The sequence below is a fragment of the Papaver somniferum genome, chromosome 10 (assembly GCF_003573695.1).
Source record: "Papaver somniferum cultivar HN1 chromosome 10, ASM357369v1, whole genome shotgun sequence".
NCBI lineage: Eukaryota > Viridiplantae > Streptophyta > Magnoliopsida > Ranunculales > Papaveraceae > Papaver > Papaver somniferum.
In genome coordinates, this window is record NC_039367.1 from 140,263,247 (window position 1) to 140,287,663 (window position 24,417).

Sequence of the window (24,417 nt, forward strand, 5' to 3'; positions counted from 1 at the left end):
AGTACTAACTACTAACTAGTAACTATAACTAATACGGTTTGCATTTTACAAGTTTCCGGGAAATTCTGGGCCCAAAATACACAAAAAAATTACTGGACCGTATATCTGGGCCCAATGTATTAACTTTTTTTTGAAGCATCTTCTTCCTTCTTAAAGGTCTTGATAAAATAAACTCTCACGTTGAACGATGATGGAACCCTCGATTCCTATTGACTGAAATAGGCGTTTTCTAATGTAGAAGCTACGGTGAGGACACTTGGCATAACTCTATTGGTCGGTATATCAAAAATTCGGTGACACTTTGTTTACATCACGTATTTAACCGTCCGTTAGTAACGCCGTCAACAAAAAGAAAAGTGGACAACACTTCCGTGAGAATTTTAGCCTCACTAATTTCCATTTAAACAGAATCACATTTTACATGTCTTTTTCACCTAGAAATTGTTGATTTTGATATTTTTAACCAATTTTGTGTGCCATAAAAAGCTATGAAAATTGGGATGTTGGAGTGAACTATACAGAATGAAAATTACACACATTGATGCCAAGTACTCCGATGAATATATTCTTCAAAAGGGTTGTATTCTTAGATTTAGGCATATAGCTATTCAGTGCATGTCAGTTTGCAATATATCTCTCTTCTACCAAAAAGTAATTCACTTTGAAATACTTACTTCTACAACAACTTTTTAGTCAACAGGAAGTTAATAATTTTTATTTTGGTAGAAGAGAGACTTTATTTAAACATCATCAAAGAAAATTAAATAATCAAACTTTCACAATAATAGGTACTTAAGCGCATCAATATCCCTTGCATACACTAATTCATCAAACAGTGCACTTAAAAGTTAAAAAGTGGTGTTTGATTCGACAATATATAGCTTTGGGCCGTGTATTGAAACTCGGATCGGACCAATTGGCCCGACCGCCGAACTTGAACGAGTCTTGAAACTGGCTGGTCGATACAGACTTTCTAAATTTTCAGAAAACCAGGCTCTGATCATGGAACCGAATCTCCAAACCTAGCGAACCCTCCAGATTTTTAACTTGTTTAACCATTTACTCGTTATAGAATTAAATGAAATTTTATTCTGATGATAAGAATAAGAAGTGAACTAGTGGTTTAAGAGCAAGAACTATAGTGTCGAAATTTCTCTACAATTTAGCTAAGCTAGGAGGAGAAAAAGACCAACTAATATGGTTTTTAGCCACATTAGGGACGAAATTTATTTCCATCTAAATGGCCTTATGCGGGAAATTGCCAAACTAAATTGTGGGGTTGGATACGATTTGATTGGAAATGTTTGACTTAAGATATAAAAAGGAGAGTAAAACGAAATAATATAGGTGGTTACTAGGTTTCCACAAACAACGGACATGCAGTGATCCATAATCATGGCTTAGAGCTTCTCCAACGGTGGTTGTGTGTGTTTTCTAGGTGTCAACCCAAACAAGACATCCTCATTTCAATTTTTTCTTAATTTTAGGGGGATAAACATTTCATCTCCAATGGTGTTGTTGGTGATCTTTTATAAATTAAATGTATTTTTATTTTTAGTAAATTTTAGATTTTATTACACCTAAAGAGGGCTATTTAATTTTAGAAAGCAAAAACTTACTAGGATAGCTTGACATTGTCAAGGTGAATGTCTAAAACTTGACATTCACCTTGACAATGTCTAACAAAAATTAAGCCACGTCATCTTCACATTGATTCAAAAAGTTGGGTTGGAGAAGATTTTTAGGGAAAATGAATGTCTATCCTATGTGGACTTAGACATTTATCTTCACATATATTCCATTGAAGAAGCTCTTAGCTCTCCGATGCTCTCGGATTTGTACTGATATCGGATGAAATTTTATTAATGAACTAATGACGTTCAAACATTCAGTTTCTGGGTAATAAATTATCGACCCATGGGGAGCACTTTATAATTAGTTTATCAAACCTAATTTTCTTTGAAATGACATCTGCTAATTGACTGCCATCACTTTTAGTATGATTTATTTTTCAAATATTAAATGCAGGTAAAATAGCTTTTATGGAGTGCATTTATGTGCACTCTCACTTAACTAGGGGTGCACATTCCTCCCTTTATTATAATAATAATTAGTTTATTATTGGATGGGTTTTCAATCGTGGTTATTTGCCATTTTGATTATTATATAGTATGATTTATTCTTTATTATAAATGGTCATTTACCTTGGTATGCGGGTAAATAAAAACCAGGCAGAAATTATAATTGCTTCGATTTTATCAAGATATTAAGGAGATCATAATAGTTTACATGCCTACCCTTAATTACTTGCCTAATTTATTTCAATTACACTCCCTCTCTCTTCTTCCTCATTTTTCTGGTTTTCAGTTTCACCTCGTGTTATATTTGCTAATGGGGACAACCATGACAGTCTACCATGCGCAAGAGAACAGTTCAAAAAGGATCGATCAAACATATATAACTAATTGGTTCACACGCCACTGGACAGTCTAAGGAGACAAGTTAAAAATAGAAAATGAAATTGTTGTTGAGAATGGATTTGTTTGAGAATGTTAAATTTATTGAAAATTGACCAAAGAAATTTACATTTTCTCTTCATTGTGTACAAAACTAAAAAAGTTGTAGTTAGCTAATTATGGACGAAAACCTTAATTTGAGAAAAAAAATCCAGAGACGGTGTATGACGAGGGACCCAAGTCTAGTAAATATATTGCTATGGTTGCTTCAATTTATTTTTACTTTTGGCTTTTTTTTTTTAATTTATAATTAAAAGTTTCCTCCTTTTTCTCTTCTCTGAATCATGTAAGTTTTGTATATGAATAGAGTCATCGCTTGTTACACGTTGAAGTTTGTTAACTCAGATTTCACTTTCATGGATAAGCAAATTTATCAATGGAAGATAAGAAGTTGAAAAAAAAGAAGTGGACTAGCAGAGAGAGTATATTTGCTTAGGTTTTCGTTTCCCAAAATTCCAAAGTATTGCCTTCGTTAAAACAAAAATCCCTTCAAAAAAAGTAAATAACTGTAGTTAGAGAATCAGCCTATAATCAAGGGAGGAATGTGCATCCCTGGTTAGACGGGGTGCACATAGATGCACTCGTTTTTATCCCTCTTAGGATCTTATTATTTTCCCATCGGACATAAACAGTGTCAGTGGTCATAGAATTAACTAAAATTTTTGCACCAACCACCAGGTGAATGCAGTCGATCTACAAACTTTTGATCCAATATAAAGCTACTAGAACTGTCATGCATTCTCCAGCTTCAGAATCGATCACTCCAGCGGCATAGTCCATCATATGTTCTTGCAGTAAAAGAAAGCACCATACCAACTAGTAGTGCCAATTTCATTAGTTAAGTGATTAAAAGAGGCATCTACGTAAACTTTAGGTGTATGAGTATTGAAAATGGGATACCAAATGCACCACAAACTTTTTCTTAGACAATTTGTACAGACTAAACTCAAATACAATTCCGAGAGTTACAACTTAGTGAATCTTAGTCAAGAATTATATTAAGAGTTTATATGTCTTTCTCTCACAATCAATACGTAAATGGAGACAAGTCCATGAACATGATTATACAATGCGAGTTCTTGGACGATTCCAAATATCAATATCCAAGATCAGTCAAGTCGTATCCAACAATTATGATGGACGTATCTACATTGATTGATTTACATACAACCTGTGATATTTCAATTATAAAGATAAACAATATAATGTGGAAAAAAAATAACACAAACACCAGAAATTTCGCTAACGAGGAAACTGTAGTTGCATAAAAACCCCGGGACCTTGTCCAGATTTGAACACCAAACTGTATTAAGCCTCAACAGACTCTAGTCTATTATCAAAACTTCGGACTGGAATGTAGTTGAGATCGAATCCACCGTCTCAGTAATTCAGTTACAGTCGCACTCCTTACGCCTGTTGAATCTTGCTGGACTCTGCGCAGTTGAATCCTTTAGATGGCGTCCTTTACAAACTAAGAGTTGCTTCAACACAATTGAAGACTTTGTATCTATCTTGCCTGATCGGAGTGAGACTCAAAAAATCAGTAACAAGATCAGGATACACAAACTATGAAAATAAAGATAGTACTACCTTGATTAAAGAATCCCTAAACGAAGTCTTTTTAGTCGCTAAACCTAAAAAGATTTAAAGGAGACGACGAATCTAGTTTACAACTAGGACACACAAGAATAGTGTTGGGGATTCAAAAATCCCAGTTGCTTGAGGTTCTCCTTATATAGAATTTCAAAATCAAAGGTTGTTTTACATTTAAGCTAAGGCATCTTTGGAATCAAGCAATCAATATCCACCATTAGATGAATCTTTGATTTGAGATTAACACGAAAAAATATACACTCTGGTTAGGATGAACCGTAACTGAACCATGTACAATGACTTGTTCATGAAAGGTTAGCCGAAACTAGCCAGACGAACTATAAGCTTAATCATTTCCATATAACACTTTAAGACTTTAATCTTGAGCCATAACCATAGGTTATAATGTGATCAAATATGTCTAGATGTGCTTTTAGAGAGTTTTTCAAATGCCGATTATCTCATAGAAATAATTTTGATGCATCTAAAAATATTCGACTGGGTAATATGTGTACTTACTTTCCAGTTGGCGAATTATTTTTTCATGGTACATGTACCTAGTTTGCATACCCTTAAGAAAAAACAATTTCAAGAGTCCACATAACTTTTTCGGTATGCGTACTATAGGTATGTGTACCATCCCGAGTTCACCGGTCAACATATTTTTTTAGGTTTGCATACTCGGTATGTATAGAAAAAGTCGTTGCCGAACTATACCTACGCCGGTACGTGTACTGGGTACATGTACTACGACTGCAGACCTAAAATAGTTGCGTCTGTATGTAAGCTGGTAGGTGTATTGTCCTATATCCAAATTTACAGTATTTCTATATGTCTTCTAATTAATAATCAATATGAAACATTCCCGAATAACATCAATGACATATATCATATTGTTCCATGATATTTTCAAATGATTAGCTTGAATCACGATTTAGGTCAAAAAAATAAATTATTCTTAACCAAATTCATCAAGTATGAACAAATTGAAAACTCGGGGGTACCAAAATACACAACCACTTTTTTCTTAGGAAATCTGTATGGACAAACTCAATACAACTCCGAGAGATAAAATCAATCAAGGAATAATATCTAGAGTTATATCTCTCTCTCTCTCTCTCTCTCTCTCTCTCTCTCGCAATTGGAACATTTACTGAAACAAGTCCGTGAACCTAATCACAAAGAGATCATTTGGACGGCACCAAAGACCATTTTTCCAAGAATCAATCGAATTGTATCTGATAGACACATTTATGTGTCTAATATATCTCATTTGTATATATTATTAGTGCTCGATTTTGTACTTATTGTGGTCTTTTATGTATTTGTAGGTGTTTTTGGATAAATAACGCTTTGCGCCAAAATTGGCTAAAAATGTGGCCCTTGGAAATGCCCCAGAAGTGTACCGGAAATACCCCGGAGGAACCCTGAAAAAGTGCGGAAAACATCCCAGAAGAATTGCTAAAGGCACCCCTAATTTGGATAGGGGCATTCCATTTCAGGGCATGTACTAAAGGGACACCGGAACTGGATAGGGGGAGGTCATCTTCAACATTCAAAACAGAAATTGGCGGGAAAGAAAAGGCAGCAGCGACAACATTTTTTGAGCAGAGATTTGAGCGACTTAGGAGGAGATTCAATGGGCATATTTGGTACCTACGGACTCTAGAAGACATAACAGGCCTAATGCAATTGTCTAGACCCATCCAATTGGGCTGGATAAGTCGAAATAATTGATCAAAGTCCCAATAGGATACGGCTTCTCTGTTTAGGGTTTGGGATTGGTCAGAGAGATTTATGGGATTTTCTTGCGTGGGATATACTTCAAATAAGTTGAGTCCAAGTCCTAGAAGATATTTGAGACGATAGAATAGCTAAAAACAGGGTGGAATGCAACAAGAAGAGGATTATTCTTCAAACTTCCCGTAGAGAATAATGGAAATTTTCAACGAGTTTGATCGAGTTTCAAGGTGATTCAAAGCCTATAAATAGTTGGGTTTAAGTCATAGAAGGGTTAGAAACCCTTAGGAGAGAATTGGGAGTAGAGGATAGACGAGAAGAAGAAGTTACAAGAGATATTGCTGCTGCTGCTGCCATTGAAGATCCTGAAGAACACGAAGAACAGACTCACATAGTCAGTCGTTCTTTATCAGTCTTAAATAACAATACCAGTGTCGTTCTTTTACAGCAGTAATGGCTTATCGTTTACAGCAGTCTTAAAAGCACTTACCCCTTTGTAACAGTGGCGCTGTAACACCACTACAGCGTTGCAAATTTATGTTTCATCTTATATTCATCAATAAAAACACCTATTTTAGCCATGAATTCATCTTGTGAGTGTGTCTTTTGGATGAGGAGCTAAACCCATTAGCCGAGACGACGGAGGAAGCCATTGGTCCATATTGATTGGTATAATTATAATTTTATTATTTATTTGCAATATTATTATTTGATTATTTGCATGGAATTAAATTTGAAATATTAGTTTTTATTGAATAGTTGTGAATTATTTTGATGAAGCATGCTGGGTTTTAAAAACTTTTGATGTTTTATACTTTGTGATTACAATTATTACTTCAAAAATATATTTGAGGCAAATATTAGAATTATTTTTAAAGATAGAATTGCATGAATATTATATAGAATTTACTATTTAATTGGTCAATGGTGGAATCCTAGTCTTGGTATTTTATCTAAAGGTTTGAACCATTTTATTTATTTTCCTGTTTAATTTAAATCTAGAAAAATTGTTTTCTTCACAAGTCCTAAAGAACCTTTTTATCACTACAACTACAATCACTATTTAAAAACCATCAATTTTTGGCGCCGTCGACGCGGATTTGTGTTTAGTTAGCATTTTTTTTAGATTTATTTTATTTTTATTTTTGTTACTATTTTTGTTCTTCTTTACGTTTTTGGGTTTTTTTTGTTTCCTTGCAGATTTTTGAAGATTGGAGCGAAAGACAATTTTTCCAAAGGTTGTGGTGATTTACTTAAAGTTTGGGAGCGAAAATCAAAGCTAAAGGAGCGAAAGAAGAAGATTTTCTTTATTTTGTAAAAGAGAGAAAAAAAAAGAGAGATTTTTTTTTTAGGCTTTCATTTTAGTTTTTGCACTTTATTTTTGGACTTTGGACTCTGAACTTTGGACATTTTATTTTTATTTTTTATACCCTTCGGAAGGGTACCCTTAAATATAAACTGTTTGCAGGGAAGGACGACGATTACAATATCGTCTCGGCCCCTCGGGTTCACACACGGCATAGGAGTCGTGGCCCGAGTCGACAACAACGGTTCATCCCCCGTCTGGTACGGGAGGTAAGTCCAATCGAAACACTCGCGAATCCCCTGCAAGCGAGTTACTGTACTCCTTAAGGTGCTAATTGTTTGAGGATGAACCAGACTGTCTTTATTTTCCTAGTAAAGGGCAAGGCCTGGCCTAAACAAGATAAGGGTTCGGATTTCATCACCGCTCCCTTCTTGTCCGCCTTAGGAAAACGAAACCTAAAGCGAACCTAAGCCTAAAATTTGGACTAGAAAGAGACCTATAGGGTATCAAGCTTAACAGGACAATCATTCGAAAAATATTGGTTACTCTTTTAAGCACACCTTGAAGTTCTTGACGGTTTCTGCGAGTTGAATGTGTGACTGCGCCGCATTGGATCAGTGAGGTTTTGGGTATCAAAGCTCCACTGAGCTTCCCTCGCCTCGATTCAACTTACTTTAACTCGGATTGATTCCAGAGGGGTTTGCTTAAATTGTAACGAATTCCCTTTCGAAGAATTAGAAGCTGGTCTAGAAACAATCTAAGTGGAGCCATCATGCTTGTTGTTTGCTAGAAATCTTTAGGTTTGCTGTGGTAAAGTCGAGTCAGCCTGCTGTGTGATTGCTAGAACCTTCCTGTTAGGATTTTTATTTCTTTTTGAATTCTTTTTAGTGTATGCCCGATTTTGTTTGGGCTTGGAAAAGAGATACTCTAGGTCGATTTATTAGCGAAAAACCTAGTAGTTCTTCTGAATTAAGCAGGGAGCTCGAAGATTCTTCTTTTGAGAGCCCTGTTTTTGGAAACTTCAGTTTTGAGAATTTATCTCTGAGTGACAAAAGTACCCCTAGTACTCCAGTTGTGCCAACGATGGCAACTTTGAAAGATTACATGTTCCCAACTAGGACCAACCGAGCTTCATGCATTAAATTGCCAGCCACTACGGCTAATTTTGAGATAAAACCTAGTATTCTTCAGATGATACCTATATTCTTAGGAAAAGATGATGAGAACCCTTATTTCCATATTAGGGACTTTGAGGAAATCTGTGGGACAATTAGAATAAAAGACCTTACTGATGAAGTCTTGAAACTTAAGATGTTTCCATTTTCCTTGAGAGATAAAGCCAAGACCTGGCTAAACAACCTACCATCTGAATCCATTGAAACATGGAAGGAACTTATTGCTGCTTTCTATATGAAATTCTACCCTAAGCATAAAACTGCAGCTGTTAGGCAGAAAATTAGTGCTAGTGTGTGGTGGGCCCGGAGATGTGTATAAAATTAAGAGAAATAAAAACGGGCCTACAGTAATACCGCAAGTGCACGGTCGTCGGTCGTAGCTCGTGCAAGTACGGGTCGATCCACAGAGACTGGGTGTGTTTTGGAGTTCTCTAGCTATTTTGGGCTCTAATTTGTTGTTGGTTAACTATGAAGCCTTTTGGGCTTTGGGCTTAGGGTACCTTTGGATTATAGGCTTGTTTGATAATGAAGTGAACTGAGCTTGGGCTCAGTTGGTCTTGAAGTGCACTAGGCTTGGAATGTCAATGGGATTTGAGTACCCTTGACAGTGAACTGGGCCTTTGGTGGACTGAATTAGGCTTTTGCCTTAAACCTGAATTGGACTGGGCCTTTAATTGAGTTCAGGCTTTGATTGAATCAGGCTTTTACTTTAAAAGTGACCTGGGCCTTTGTAATGACTGAGAACTGGGCTTGGTAACCTAATGATGAGCTGGGCCTTGAGCCTTTAGCTTGATCTAGGCTTTGAACCTGGGCTTTTAGCCTTTGGTTCTAAGAATAACTAAACCTTTTGAGTTAACTGTGGGCTGAACTGGCTTGTGCTGTGAGCCAAACTCAGTTGCAGCAGCAGCAGTGGCTGTAGCACAGGACAAGAGAAGCAAGCTGGAGCAGCAGCAGGAGAAGTTGAAGCAAAGCAGCAGCATCAGCAAGAGGAAGGAAAAGGAAGCAAGCCAAGGGAAAGAAAACAAGGCAGTAGCAAGTAGTAAAAGCAGTGAAGCAAAGGTAACAGTGACAGAACAATGAAACTAAACAAGCAGAGAACAATGGAACCAAGGCCTAAGCCAAGGGCAGTGGAGATGGTGAAGGTGAGCAACAACAAAAAATGAAAGGCAAAGTTGGGAGCCTAGGCATACTACTAGAGTGGGAAGAGAACCAGTTTGCTCACAGTCACTAGTGAGCACTAGTTTCTCCCCACTGCTCAATCAATCCAATGCTTCAAGGCTTCTAGCCTAACATTCCATCACTTCACAAAACATGTATCACATGACAGGTACATTAACATTACATGGAACACAAACATCAACATGAACATGCACTAGGAAAATTGAAGAAACTAAACATCACAGTGAACAACAAGATAGACGGCAACAGAACAATACATGAACATTTAAACATTAACAACACACATTAACAGGAGCAGAGAACAAAATGGAGAAACTCAGAACAGAACTTAATATGAACAGCAAAAAAAAGTGAACATTTAACAGAACTAAGTTTTGGACGCCGGCTATTCCAGGCATAAGCCTTTACATCACACCCAAAGTCCCCTTTTTATACCCACAGACCCAATTTGGGTTTTACCCCAAATTACAAAATTAGGGTTTGTAAAAATTACAAATTAACCTCACCTAATTCTCTGAATTCACTCAGTAGCTCTCACCCACGCTTCCACTTCATACATACAATCATTAAAACATAAAATCCCCAAAAATCTAAAATTAGGGTTTTATCAAGAATTGAATTAGCCCTTACCTAATCTCTGAAAACTCTTGAGTGTGTCGACCCATGCTTCCTTATGGCCTCCTGATGCTTCCCACACCTTTAATTGCGTTTCTAGCTCACTAATTTCATCAACCCCTAAAACTAGGGTTTCAGTGGGAAGAATAGGTTGAGGGGTTGATGTAATGAGTGGCTAGGGGATAGGAGAATGATGGAGTGTAATGGTGGCGGTATAGGCAGAGCAGGTGGTGGTGATGGCGGTATAGGCAGAGCAGGTGGTGGTGATGGCGGACATGGGTTTTCTCTGCAGACGGTGAGGGAGGAGGTGGAGGAGAAGAGGTCGATAGAATGGGAAGAAGGGGCTGTTTGGCGATGGGTATAGGTGTTCGATACCTATGGTGTGTAGCGGGATCATCGAGGTTAGATGTTTGCGAAGCTGAGCCATTGGAACCGAAGCTGGTAGGTGAATCGGACGGCTCCGCCTGAAGAGGCTGGTAGCTACCGTCGGATGTCTTGATACAACGAAGTTAACGGCTCTAGATGGGGTTAGGTGTTGAAGTGTTAAGCGGAAGTATCGAGATTTGATGCGCAGGAAAAGAAGCGATCGTTGGATTCAACTACAATCTAATCTGAAGACTTGGAATTTAGGCACTATGGTGTTTGATAGGAGCTTCAGATTTTGATGCGCGATGAAGGAGCGACCATCGGATGATGAGATGGATCCAATCCGACGGCTGAAGATGGAGGCGGTTTTGGTTATAGAAAATGGGTTTGGGTAAAGGTTTTGGGCCTTGGGTATGCCAAGCCCATCTCTTTTTCAAGAACAATTCTTCCTTCTTGAGCCCATTCCTAGCTTTTTGGACGTGCGCTCCATTCTTTGCGGCTTCCTTGCGTAATTTCTTCCGGCTTTTCACCACTCTTCAGCTCTTTTCCGCTCCGCAAGTCATCCAGACTTTATTTATTACCTAAAAATGCAAAATTAAGTAAGAAAAATATTTATTCTTGAAAACAATGAAAATACAGAATATGGGATAAAATGTAGAATTACTGCACACAAAAGATGAGTTAAATGCCAACAAAAAGGGATAGATATATACAATATTTGGCACTCATCAAATACCCCCAAACCTGAAGTTTACTTGTCCTCAAGTAAAACAAAACTAAGGAAATCCTAACTATACCACTGTCGCTGGTCTCTCGAATGCATTTAGCGTATGCACTAAGCCTTTTAAACCACTAAGTGTCCCTAGTGGACGAGTTGAAGTCTCGTGAAGGTTTGCTTAGAACGTACCTACAAAGTTCTAGGTCAAAATATAAGCTCAGATTCCATCAAATGTGACATGTGCAAGTCAGTTAAGCTCACAGCAAAATGGAGATGTCAATCTAGCTATCGAAGGCACAATCCTAGCACTGATAACAAAAAAAGACATGTGATAAGAGTGTAAAGTGTATCTACACATGTGTAAAGAAAGATCTGAAGTTATGACTACTAATCACCAAGAGATAGTTTCTCAGGCTAAGAACCAAAGTCGAAATCTAGCTAGCTGTCCGGACTTTACGAGAATTGTGAATGAGTTGGAGGTATTTCACAATTACTCGCGTTGTACATCAATGGCATACACCCTCCTTGCTTATTACAATGAAACAACAAAATGACTATTTACATGACTCTTATTTACATTGACTACTCTCTTTTATTTTTGGAACAAGAGATGATGGAATTGATAAGTACTTGATTTTTTTTTTTTTTTTTTGGAACAAGGAAACACTTTTGATACATATACAAAAGTAAACAAAAGATTACATGACACTTTGCAAGAGGTAGCCCTTTTTGATGCACCCAGTTAAATTCGATGGTTGTCTTTCTTAATGTAACCTCCACCTTCTATCCCAACCAACCAAAGAACAAGCTAGTCAAGTTTCGTTCAGTATTCTAAAGTGATTGGCAATCGTAACTTCCTATCAAACACCTTGAAGATCGAGGCCATACATGTATTGGTAGATCGTGCGCGTGCAAATTTCTTATCACTATGTGAATTGTGCTAGAATCAGGGTGCCTAAATATCTAGACTAAGACTCCTAATAAAAATACATATTTGCACAAGAGTCAACATTTCAAGGTAAATGAGCTCCATTTTTTATGATTTTTAATTTTTTAATTTTTTTGAATTTTGATTTTTCAATTTTTTTTGGAATTTTTCAATTTTTTCAAAAAGAAGAAGGAGTTCGTTTTCAATTATGGCAAATTATCGTGGTATCTACTCTATACCCCCAAACCTAAACTAAACATTGTCCTCAATGTTTCAAAATATGGAAAGAATTAAAATGCAACATATGGAAAGGGACATGCTGAGTAGAGTAAAAGGAGAGAGAATACCCGATTGTACGGCGAAAGCAGAATTAAAACTCCGTTATTCAAGGCAAAAATCCAACATATTTCAGCCGAGATCATATTGGATTAGCAAAATATATACAAAATGAACAAAAGGGTTTTTAAGAAATTTTATCTACTGAATTATATACAAAAAATTCACCATACACCAACAATCTAAAGAGTTGAGGATCAACCCAAAAGACAAAGTGTAGAGGTTTCAACAGCTTCACACAAATATAACAGGAAATAAACGCAAGTGAAACTGTGAAACAAAATGAGCTACCCCCAAACCTGGATTTTTTAACGGATAAAATTTTGGAAACAAAATCTCGCAGTTTTGGGGGTTCATCATGTACAAGGTCTAGCTCAAAGTGAACTGTGCTAGGGACGGGCAAACATGCTAATTCCAACTGTGGTTCCTCAAATGTATTATACTTAGAAGCAAAATAGTCCAAGAGGACTTGGGAAGCACACAGTTCCAAACCTAGGTTGGGCATTCTCAGAAAAATTGGTTTTACAATATTGGTACAAACCAAATCTAGGTTGGGTGGAAGGCCATCAGATTGTGACTTAGGTAGAAGAATAGGCATATCATTATCAATCAAATCAAAATCTTCTAACTCATCTACACATGTCACATCATGCTCACAATCATCAAACACATTGGCAAGATCACAATCAGAGTCATCAACATCATCAACAAATTTATTCTCATGCATCGGCAAATCAGGAGAAATATCACAATGTGACCTAGGTAGAGAATCAGACACATCAAATATATTTTCATGCATATTAGTGTCTACAGAAGATTCAACTATTCCTATGTCATGCTCATCTTCACAGAATAATTGTACGAATCCCATGTCAATATCAAAATCATATGAATTACAATGAGTATTAGAAAAAACAACATTCATGAAGGTCGAGGGCGAGGCGGAAGCCATATGTTTTTGAACCAACAGGTTCCACAATATTTTCATGTTCTTCTAACAATCATCATAATCATCAAATCATCATTGGTAGCATGCATATTGGTCCTCATTAACAGTGGTGGTGTCATTAGTCGATTCATGTTCCTCTAAATTAGGTTCATATTCAACATTATTTACATGAATGGGACTAGACACTTCATTAGGGACAACATACATTTCCTCATGAATTTCCTCCTTTTGTAGGTGAAGCAAAATCTGATCTAAATGTGCATGAATTCGTGATGTAGATCTATCATAGTCTTGCTTGCAGAGTCTTAAAGCTTCTGTGGTGGAGTCTAAATTCATGGGAGTACAAAATTCTTCATGTTCAAATTGTGGTGAATGGTACATGTGTGCATGGTCATTAGGGTTTACAAATATTGATCGCAACCCTCAAAGGATTGATTATGGTCCTAATGACTACCATTCTCATAATTTATGGGCATTTCATACCTTGGATTTTCTCTACATTGCCTAAAATTATGCAAATATGACAATTCTCAACAGGGTGGTCTAAACTACCACATGCGGGACATGCATAGATTTCAGGTTGCCTAAGAAAATTAGATTTGACAGATTCCTCATGTGATTGCATTTCTAAAGCTGTGATTCGAGCTTCTATTTGATCCATAAGTGATGATTGTGTGAGTGAGGCACTAGCAAAATGTTCATTTTCACGTTGCGATGAATGATGCATGTATGAATAGTCATTAGGGTTCATGTATTGCGGCTCGGGACTTTGAAAATGTCCATAATAATTCCTATGACTATTGACATCATGGTCCGTGGAAGGTTCATAACGTGGCACATGCCCATAAGCAAGTTCTCTAAGAGTTTTATTTCCATCCCCAGGAGCAGACCAAAATCCAGACATGATTGGCTCAAAATCTAAGTAACTATGTTACAAAGCCCAAAATTTGGTTTTTTAAAGGGTTTGGATTTTTGGGAAAAATTTGGTTTTGAAATGGGAGTAAAATAAAACTTTTGGTTTAAGATGGGATAAAGAAGAAAAAATTTGGTTTAAAATGGGAGCAAGTAAAATTTGGTTTTTGAATGGGAGAAAAGTAAAAATTTTGTTTTTTTAATTTTTTTTTTTTTTTTTTTAGAAAAAGAAAATAAAATTTGGTTTTTGAATGGGAGCAAGCCCACTGTTTGTTTTGTGTTTGCTTTGGCTCAGCTAGGTTGAAAACTTTTGGTGGAACTGAGTCCAAAATCTCGGCCTAGAATTTGGGTACTCGGCCCACTAACGAGTTCAACTAGTGTGATCGGTTACAAGCTCAGCTGGGTTTAAAAACCCAGAATACAAATTACCGGTCCAAATTAAACAAGCCCACAAAAATTAAATACACAAGCCCACAAATTAAACAAACAAGCCCACAAATAAATTATTACAAACCCAACAGAAAATAAGAGAAGCCCAAAAATTGGCTTTAATATTACAAGCCCACAATTAAAAAAAATTGGAAGCCCACAATTCGGGTTCTCTTAAATGGGTTACCTTTTAAGCACAGCCCAGCTGCTCTAATATTGTTGCAAAAACCCAGTTGGGCTTTGGTTCTTTTCCTTGGTGGCGTCCCAGCAGAGGAAAACAGGTTCAGAATAGCAGGTCCAACAGCAAATGAAGTGAAGCAGATGCAGATGCAAATGCTATGCAGTGAAATGCAAAAATAGCTAATAAAACTACAAGAAAAACACAGCACCAGTCCCCGGCAGCGGCGCCAAAAACTTGGTGGGCCCGGAGATGTGTATAAAATTAAGCGAAATAAAAACGGGCCTACAGTAATACCGCAAGTGCACGGTCGTCGGTTGTAGCTCGTGCAAGTACGGGTCGATCCACAGAGACTGGGTGTGTTTTGGAGTTCTCTAGCTATTTTGGGCTCTAATTTGTTGTTGGTTAACTATGAAGCCTTTTGGGATTTGGGCTTAGGGTACCTTTGGATTATAGGCTTGTTTGATAATGAAGTGAACTGAGCTTGGGATCAGTTGGTCTTGAAGTGCACTAGGCTTGGAATGTCAATGGGCTTTGAGTACCCTTGACAGTGAACTGTGCCTTTGGTGGACTGAATTAGGCTTTTGCCTTAAACCTGAATTGGACTGGGCCTTTAATTGAGTTCAGGCTTTGATTGAATCAGGCTTTTACTTTAAAAGTGACCTGGGCCTTTGTAATGACTGAGAACTGGGCTTGGTAACCTAATGATGAGCTGGGCCTTGAGCCTTTAGCTTGAGCTAGGCTTTGAACCTGGGCTTTTAGCCCTTGGTTCTAAGAATAACTAAACCTTTTGAGTTAACTGTGGGCTGAACTGGCTTGTGCTGTGAGCCAAACTCAGTTGCAGCAGCAGCAGTGGCTGTAGCACAGGACAAGAGAAGCAAGCTGGAGCAGCAGCAGGAGAAGTTGAAGCAAAGCAGCAGCAGCAGCAAGAGGAAGGAAAAGGCAGCAAGCCAAGGGAAAGAAAACAAGGCAGTAGCAAGTAGTAAAAGCAGTGAAGCAAAGGTAACAATGACATAACAATGAAACTAAACAAGCAGAGAACAATGGAACCAAGGCCTAAGCCAAGGGCAGTGGAGATGGTGAAGGTGAGCAACAACAAAAAATGAAAGGCAAAGTTGGGAGCCTAGGCATACTACTAGAGTGGGAAGAGAACCAGTTTGCTCACAGTCACTAGTGAGCACTAGTTTCTCCCCACTGCTCAATCAATCCAATGCTTCAAGGCTTCTAGCCTAACATTCCATCACTTCACAAAACATGTATCACATGACAGGTACATTAACATTACATGGAACACAAACATCAACAGGAACATGCACTAGGAAAATTGAAGAAACTAAACATCACAGTGAACAACAAGATAGACGGCAACAGAACAATACATGAACATTTAAACATTAACAACACACATTAACAGGAGCAGAGAACAAAATGGAGAAACTCAGAACAGAACTTAATATGAACAACAAAAAAAAGTGAACATTTAACAGAACTAAGTTCTGGACGCCGGCTATTCCAGGCATAAGCCTTTACATCACACCCACAGTCCCCTTTTTATACCCACAGACCCAATTTGGGTTTTCCCCCAAATTACAAAATTAGGGTTTGTAAAAATTACAAATTAACCTCACCTATCTCTCTGAATTCACTCAGTAGCTCTCACCCACGCTTCCACTTCATACATACAATCATTAAAACATAAAATCCCCAAAAATCTAAAATTAGGGTTTTATCAAGAATTGAATTAGCCCTTACCTAATCTCTGAAAACTCTTGAGTGTGTCGACCCATGCTTCCTTATGGTCTCCTGATGCTTCCCACACCTTTAATTGCGTTTCTATCTCACTAATTTCATCAACCCCTAAAACTAGGGTTTCAGTGGGAAGAATAGGTTGAGGGGTTGATGTAATGAGTGGCTAGGGGATAGGAGAATGATGGAGTGTAGTGGTGGCAGTATAGGCAGAGCAGGTGGTGGTGATGGCGGTATATGATGATTGCCAAATAATGTATATATTTATCCCTTTTTGTTGGCATTTTAACTCATCTTTTGTGCATTAATTCTACATTTTATCCCATATTCTGTATTTTCATTGTTTTCAAGAATAAATATTTTTCTTACGTAATTTTGCATTTTTAGGTAATAAATAAAGTCTGGATAACTTGCGGAGCAGAAAAGAGCTGAAGAGTAGTGAAAAGCCGGAAGAAATTACGCAAGGATGCCGCAAAGAATGGAGCGCACGTCCAAAAAGCTAGGAATGGGCTCAAGAAGGAAGAATTGTTCTTAAAGAAGATATGGGATTGGCATACCCAAGGCCCAAAACCCTTACCCAAACCCATTTTCTATAACCAAAACCGCCTCCATTCTCAGCCGTCAGATTGGATCCAACTCATCATCCTACGGTCGCTCATTCATAGATCATCAAAATATGAAGTCCCTGCAAAACACCATAGTGCCTAAATTCCAAGCCTTCAGATTAGATCACATTTAGATCCTACGGTCGCTTCTTTGCCTGCGCATCAAACCTCGATACTTCCGCTTAACACTACAACACCTAACTCCATCTTGCACCGTTAATTTTGATGTATTATACATCTAACGGTCGATACATGCTCCGTTCAATCAAACCGTTGGATCTATCTACCATCCTCACATCCCACGGCTTCGTATTGCTAGACATCAAAACTCTATGAACCCGCATCACACCGAAATAACCCTAGGATATATAACCCAAAAAAACAAAAGAAACCCTAATCATTTCTTCTCCTCTTTCTTCACCTCTACCCGCACCACCACCTTCTCCACACCGTACACCACCAACTCCACTGCCACCACCGCCGTACCTCCATATCCGCTACCACCAACTCTCCACCTGCTCAACCACCGAAACCCCTATCACTCTAACATGCCTCTCACTTCTTTTCACTGTTTTCCCCTAGTCTAGGGTTTTGAAAATAGAGAAAAAGCATTGATAGACATGGTAGAGAATTAGGTGAAGCTAGAAAAGAAATCAAGGTATGGGAAAGGCACCAGGAGAAGCAGAGAAGACATGGGTCGATGCTAATTGAGGAGATTTGTCACATCAAGGTAAAAAAAAACCCAAACCCTAATTTCAGTTAATTTGGGTATTTTCGAGTAAACTCTAATTACTGTTAGGGAGAAGCATGGAGGAGCATTATAGAAGATATGGGTCTGATTTGTACTGTCAATTTAGGTAGAAATAATTTACCTAATTTCTGTTTGATTTTAGGGATTTTTTGGGAAGAACCCTAACTTGTAATTGGGTATAAATATGACTGTGGGTGTGATGTAAAGGCTGATGCTGGACTAGCCAGTGTCCAGGACTTTCATGTTCTGTTAATGTTTTTTTTCTCTTCAATTTGTGTTGTTTCATGCACTGCTCCTGTTTAATCATGTATATGTTCTACTCTTAATATCCTGTTTTGATGTTCATGTTTGTTATGTTCCTGTTAATGTGCATGTTTTAATTTCCTGTTTTGATGTTCCTGTTGATGTGCATGTTCCTGTTAATCATGTTTAGTTCCATGTAATGTTAATGTACCTGTTATGTGATACATGTGAAGTGATGGAATGTTAGGCTAGAAACCTCAGTGCATTATTTTGATTGAGCAATGGGAGAAATTAGTGCTCATAGCAAGCTAATTCTCTTTCCATTCCATTTGTATGCTTAGGATGCATTGTTGTGATTGAGCAATGGGAAAAATTAGTGCTCATAGCAAGCTAATTCCCTTTCCATTCCATTTGTATGCCTAGAGCCACTGCCTTGGCCTTGCATTATCACCACTGTTAGCTTCTCATCTTCCCTGCCCTTGGCTTAGGCCTTGGTTTACTCCCATTGTTCTAGTAGTTTCATTGTATGTTCATATTTACTTCACTGTTACATTGTGTTTACTTTTCCTCATTCCTTCACTGCCTTGTTCTGCTGCTGCTGCTTTCTTTTCTTTGCTACTGCAGCTGTCTGCTTCCACTGCCCTGCAACCTTGCTGCCTCCCTTGCATTGCTTGTGCTGCTGCTGTGCAGTGCTGCTGCTGCTGCTGCTTTCTTTGCCTTGTGCTGCTGCTGCTGCAACCCTGTTGCTGCTGCTGTTTTCTCCAGCTTTGCTACTGCAGCTGTCTGCTTTCCTTCCTCTTTGCACTGCTGCTGCTGCTTCCTCTTCAAAGCCTAGCTCAAGCTAAAGGCTCAAGGCCCAGATCATCATTAAGGTCTAAGGCCCAATTCACTGTTACATTGAGCCCAATTCACTGTGAAAGCCCAGCTCAACCCAAGGCTCAAATCACATCATAAGCTCAGTCCATCTGTAGTCCACTAAGCCCAAGCCTAAGTTTAAGGTGAAAGCCCAGTTCATTAAGGCTCAAAGCCCAATTCAGTCAACTGTGGGTTTAATCCAAAAGCCTGAACTCAATTAAAGGCCCAAAGCCTAGTGCACTTCAAGACCAACTGAGCCCAAGCTCAGTTCATTTCATTGTTAAAAACAAACCCATTAGACCCAATTTACTCAAAGGATAATCAAAGCCCAACAATAGCAATTTAGAGCCCAAATAGCTAAACACTACAAAACACTCCCAATCTCTGTGGATCGACCCGTACTTGCACGAGCTACAACTGACAACCGTGCACTTGCGGTATTACTGTAGGCCCGCGTTTCATTGCGCTTTAATTTTATACACGTTCCCGGGTCCACCAAGTTTTTGGCGCCGCTGCCGGGGATTGGTGCTGTGTTTTTTTTGTTGTTTTATTAGCTATTTTTGCATTTCACTGCATAGCATTTGCATCTGCATCTGCTTCACTTCATTTGCTGTTGGACCTGCTGTTCTGAACCTGTTTTTCCTCTGCTGGGACGCCACCAAGGAAAAGAACCAAAACCCAACTGGGTTTTTGCAACAATATCAGAGCAGCTGGGCTGTGCTTAAAAGGTAACCCATTTAAGAGAACCCGAATTGTGGGCTTCCAATTTTTTTTTTAATTGTGGGCTTGTAATATTAAAGCCAATTTTTGGGCTTCTCTTATTTTCTGTTGGGTTTGTAATAATTTATTTGTGGGCTTGTTTGTTTAATTTGTGGGCTTGTATTTAATTTTTGTGAGCTTGTTTAATTTGGACTGGTAATTTGTATTCTGGGTTTTTAAACCCAGCTGAGCTTGTAACCGATCACGCTAGTTGAACTCGTTAGTGGGCCAAGTACCCAAATTCTAGGCCGAGATTTTGGACTCAGTTCCACCAAAAGTTTTCAACCAAGCGGAGCCAAAGAAAACGCAAAACAAACAGTGGGCGTGCTCCCATTTCAAAAACCAAAATTTTCTTTTGCTCCCAATTTTAAAACCAAATTTCTACTTTGCTCCCATTTTTAAACCAAATTTTCTTTTTCAAATATATCCCATCAAAACCAAAATTTTCCCATAAAAAACCAAAATTTTCCCAGAAATCCAAACCCATTAAAACCAAATAGTGGGCTTTGTGTCTTTTCAAAATGGGCCAACCTCGTGCTCTCCATGAATACATGTATCCGTCAATAAAAATTCCATTATCATGTATTGTATTACCTCAAATCAATAACCCTTTTAAAATAAATGCAAGCATGATACAAATACTTCCTATATTTCGAGGGTTCGATTCTGAGAACCCCTATACTCATGTAAGAGAGTTTGAACAAATTTGTCGGACTATGCAACCTGATCACATGTCCGAAGACTCTCTGAAATTGCGTTTGTTTACATTTTCTTTAAAGGAAAGGGCCAAAACATGGTTTTACGGTTTGAGACCACAATCAATCAACACTTGGGACCAACTCACAGATCTATTTTTCAAAAAATTCTTTCCACATCATAGGACCATCGCTATTCGTCAAAGTATCAATTGTTTTGTCCAATTGGATGAGGAAACTGTTTTTCACTATTTTGAACGTTTTAATGATTTGTTGCGAATGTCCGCACCATGGATTTGAGAAGTGGAGACTTGTCGTCATCCTCTATGAGGGACTAGACTTTAAATATCGAACCATGGTTGAGTCTATGTGTAATGGTGAGTTTATTGATAAATCTGTGGATGATGCATGGAATTTTTTAGCCGAGATTGCAGAGAAAACCCATCAATGGGAATCCGTTAGGGAAACAGGAACACCACCACATGATATGAGTCACCCCCATGAATTAGAGTTTTATTCTTGTAATAGCTCCGACCTTAGGATTGAAAATTATCCTAGATTGCAAAATCCCTATCATGATGATGATGATGATTATGATGTTATGTTAGAAGAACATGTCTATACTGAAAATGTTATGGAACCTTTGGGTTCAAATACATTAGGCTTCTCTGCCCCGACCTTAATGCATGATATTTCTTCTAGTATTCCATGTGATGTTTCCCCTGATGTGCCGATATACGAGAATCAATCTGTTGATGATGTTGATAATTCTGATTGTGATCTTGCCAATTTGATTGATGATTGTGAGCATGATGTGACATGTGTAGATGAGTTAGAAGATTTTGATTTGATTGATAATGATATGCCTATTCTTCTACCTAAGTCACAATCTGATGGCCTTCCACCCAACCTAGATTTGGTTTGTACCCATATTGTCAAACCGATTTTTCTGAAAATGCCTAATCTAAGTTTGGAACTGTGTGCTTCCCAAGTCCTCTTGGACTATTTTGCTTCTAAATATAACACTTTTAAAGAGCCACAATTGGAATGCATTTCTTTGCCCATCCCGAAAACAGTCCATTATGAGTTAGACCTTTTGAATCCTGAACCCCTAAAATTAAAAGATTTTGTGCTTAAAAGTAAACCTGTTGAACAATTTAGGTTTAGGGGTGATTCATTCGGTTTTTCACTCTCACTCCCATTTAAGTCCAATTTTAGTGTTTTGAAACTTTCTATGTCTCTACACTTTTTCTTTTGGGTTGATCCTCAACTCTTTAGACTTTTGGTGTATGGTGAATTTTTTGTATATAATCCAGTAGATAAAATTTCTTAAAAACCCTTTTGTTCCCTTTTTATATATTTTGCTAATCCAATATGATCTCGGCTGAAATATGTTGGATTTTTTGCCTTGAATAACGGAGTTTTAATTCTGCTTTCGCCGAAATCGGGTATTCTCTCTCCTTTTACTCTACTCAGCATGTCCCTTTCCATATGTTGCATTTTAATTCTTTCCATATTTTGAAACATTGAGGACAATGTTTAGTTTAGGTTTGGGGGTATAGAGTAGATACCACGATAATATGCCATAATTGAAAACGAACTCCTTCTTCTTTTTGAAAAAATTGAAAAATTCCAAAAAAAATTGAAAAATCAAAATTCAAAAAAATTAAAAAATTGAAAAAAATCATAAAAATGGAGCTCATTTACCTTGAAATGTTGACTCTTGTGCAAATATGTAATTATTAGGAGTATTAGTCTAGATATTTAGGCACCCTGATTCTAGCACAATTCACATAGTGATAAGAAATTTGCACGCGCACGATCTACCAATACATGTATGGCCTCGATCTTCAAGGTGTTTGATAGGAAGTTACGATTGCCAATCACTTTAGAATACTGAACGAAACTTGACTAGCTTGTTCCTTGGTTGGTTGGGATAGAAGGTGGAGGTTACATTAAGAAAAACAACCATCGAATTTAACTGGGTGCATCAAAAAGGGCTACCTCTTGCAAAGTGTCATGTAATTTTTGTTTCCTTTTGTATATGTATCAAAAGTGTTTCCTTGCCAAAAAAAAAAAAAAAAAAAAAACGATGTATATTCAGAAAAAAAAAAAGAAGAGAAAAAAATATCAGAAAAATACAAAAAAAAAATCAAGTATTTATCAATTCCATCCTCTCTTGTTCCAAAAATAAAAAGAGAATAGTCAATGTAAATAAGAGTCATGTAAATAGTCATTTTGTTGTTTTTTGTAATAAGCAAGGAGGGTGTATGCCATAGATGTACAACACGAGTAATTGTGAAATACCTCCAACTCATTCACAATTCTCGTAAAGTCCGGACAGCTAGCTAGATTTCGACCTCAGTTCTTAGCCTGAGAAACTATCTCTTGGTGATTAGTAGTCATAACTTCAGATCTTTCTTTACACATGTGTAGATACACTTTACACTCTTATCACATGTCTTTTTTTGTTATCAGTGCTAGGATTGTGCCTTCGATAGCTAGATTGACATCTCCATTTTGCTGTGAGCTTAAACTGTTTTGCACATATCACATTTGATGGAATCTGAGCTTATATTTTGACCTAGAACTTTGTAGGTACGTTCTAAGCAAACCTTCACGAGACTTCAACTCGTCCACTAGGGACACTTAGTGGTTTAAAAGGCTTAGTGCATATGCTAAATGCATTCGAGAGACCAGCGACAGTGGTATAGTTAGGATTTCCTTAGTTTTGTTTTACTTGAGGACAAGTAAAATTCAGGTTTGGGGGTATTTGATGAGTGCCAAATAATGTATATATTTATTCCTTTTTGTTGGCATTTTAACTCATCTTTTGTGCATTAATTCTACATTTTATCCCATATTCTGTATTTTCATTGTTTTCAAGAATAAATATTTTTCTTACTTAATTTTGCATTTTTAGGTAATAAATAAAGTCTGGATAACTTGCGGAGCAGAAAAGAGCTGAAGAGTAGTGAAAAGCCGGAAGAAATTACGCAAGGATGCCGCAAAGAATGGAGCGCACGTCCAAAAAGCTAGGAATGGGCTTAAGAAGGAAGAATTGTTCTTAAAGAAGATATGGGCTTGGCATACCCAAGGCCCAAAACCCTTACCCAAACCCATTTTCTATAACCAAAACCGCCTCCATTCTCAGCCGTCAGATTGGATCCAACTCATCATCCTACGGTCGCTCATTCATAGATCATCAAAATCTGAAGTCCCTGCAAAACACCATAGTGCCTAAATTCCTAGCCTTCAGATTAGATCACATTTAGATCCTACGGTCGCTTCTTTGCCTGTGCATCAAACCTCGATACTTCCGCTTAACACTACAACACCTAACTCCATCTTGCACCGTTAATTTTGATGTATTATACATCTAACGGTCGATACATGCTCCGTTCAATCAAACCGTTGGATCTATCTACCATCCTCACATCCCACGGCTTCGTATTGCTAGACATCAAAACTCTATGAACCCGCATCACACCGAAATAACCCTAGGATATATAACCCAAAAAAACAAAAGAAACCCTAATCATTTCTTCTCCTCTTTCTTCACCTCTACCCGCACCACCACCTTCTCCACACCGTACACCACCAACTCCACTGCCACCACCGCCGTACCTTCATGTCCGCTACCACCAACTCTCCACCTGCTCAACCACCGAAACCCCTATCACTCTAACATGCCTCTCACTTCTTTTCACTGTTTTCCCCTAGTCTAGGGTTTTGAAAATAGAGAAAAAGCATTGATAGACATGGTAGAGAATTAGGTGAAGCTAGAAAAGAAATCAAGGTATGGGAAAGGCACCAGGAGAAG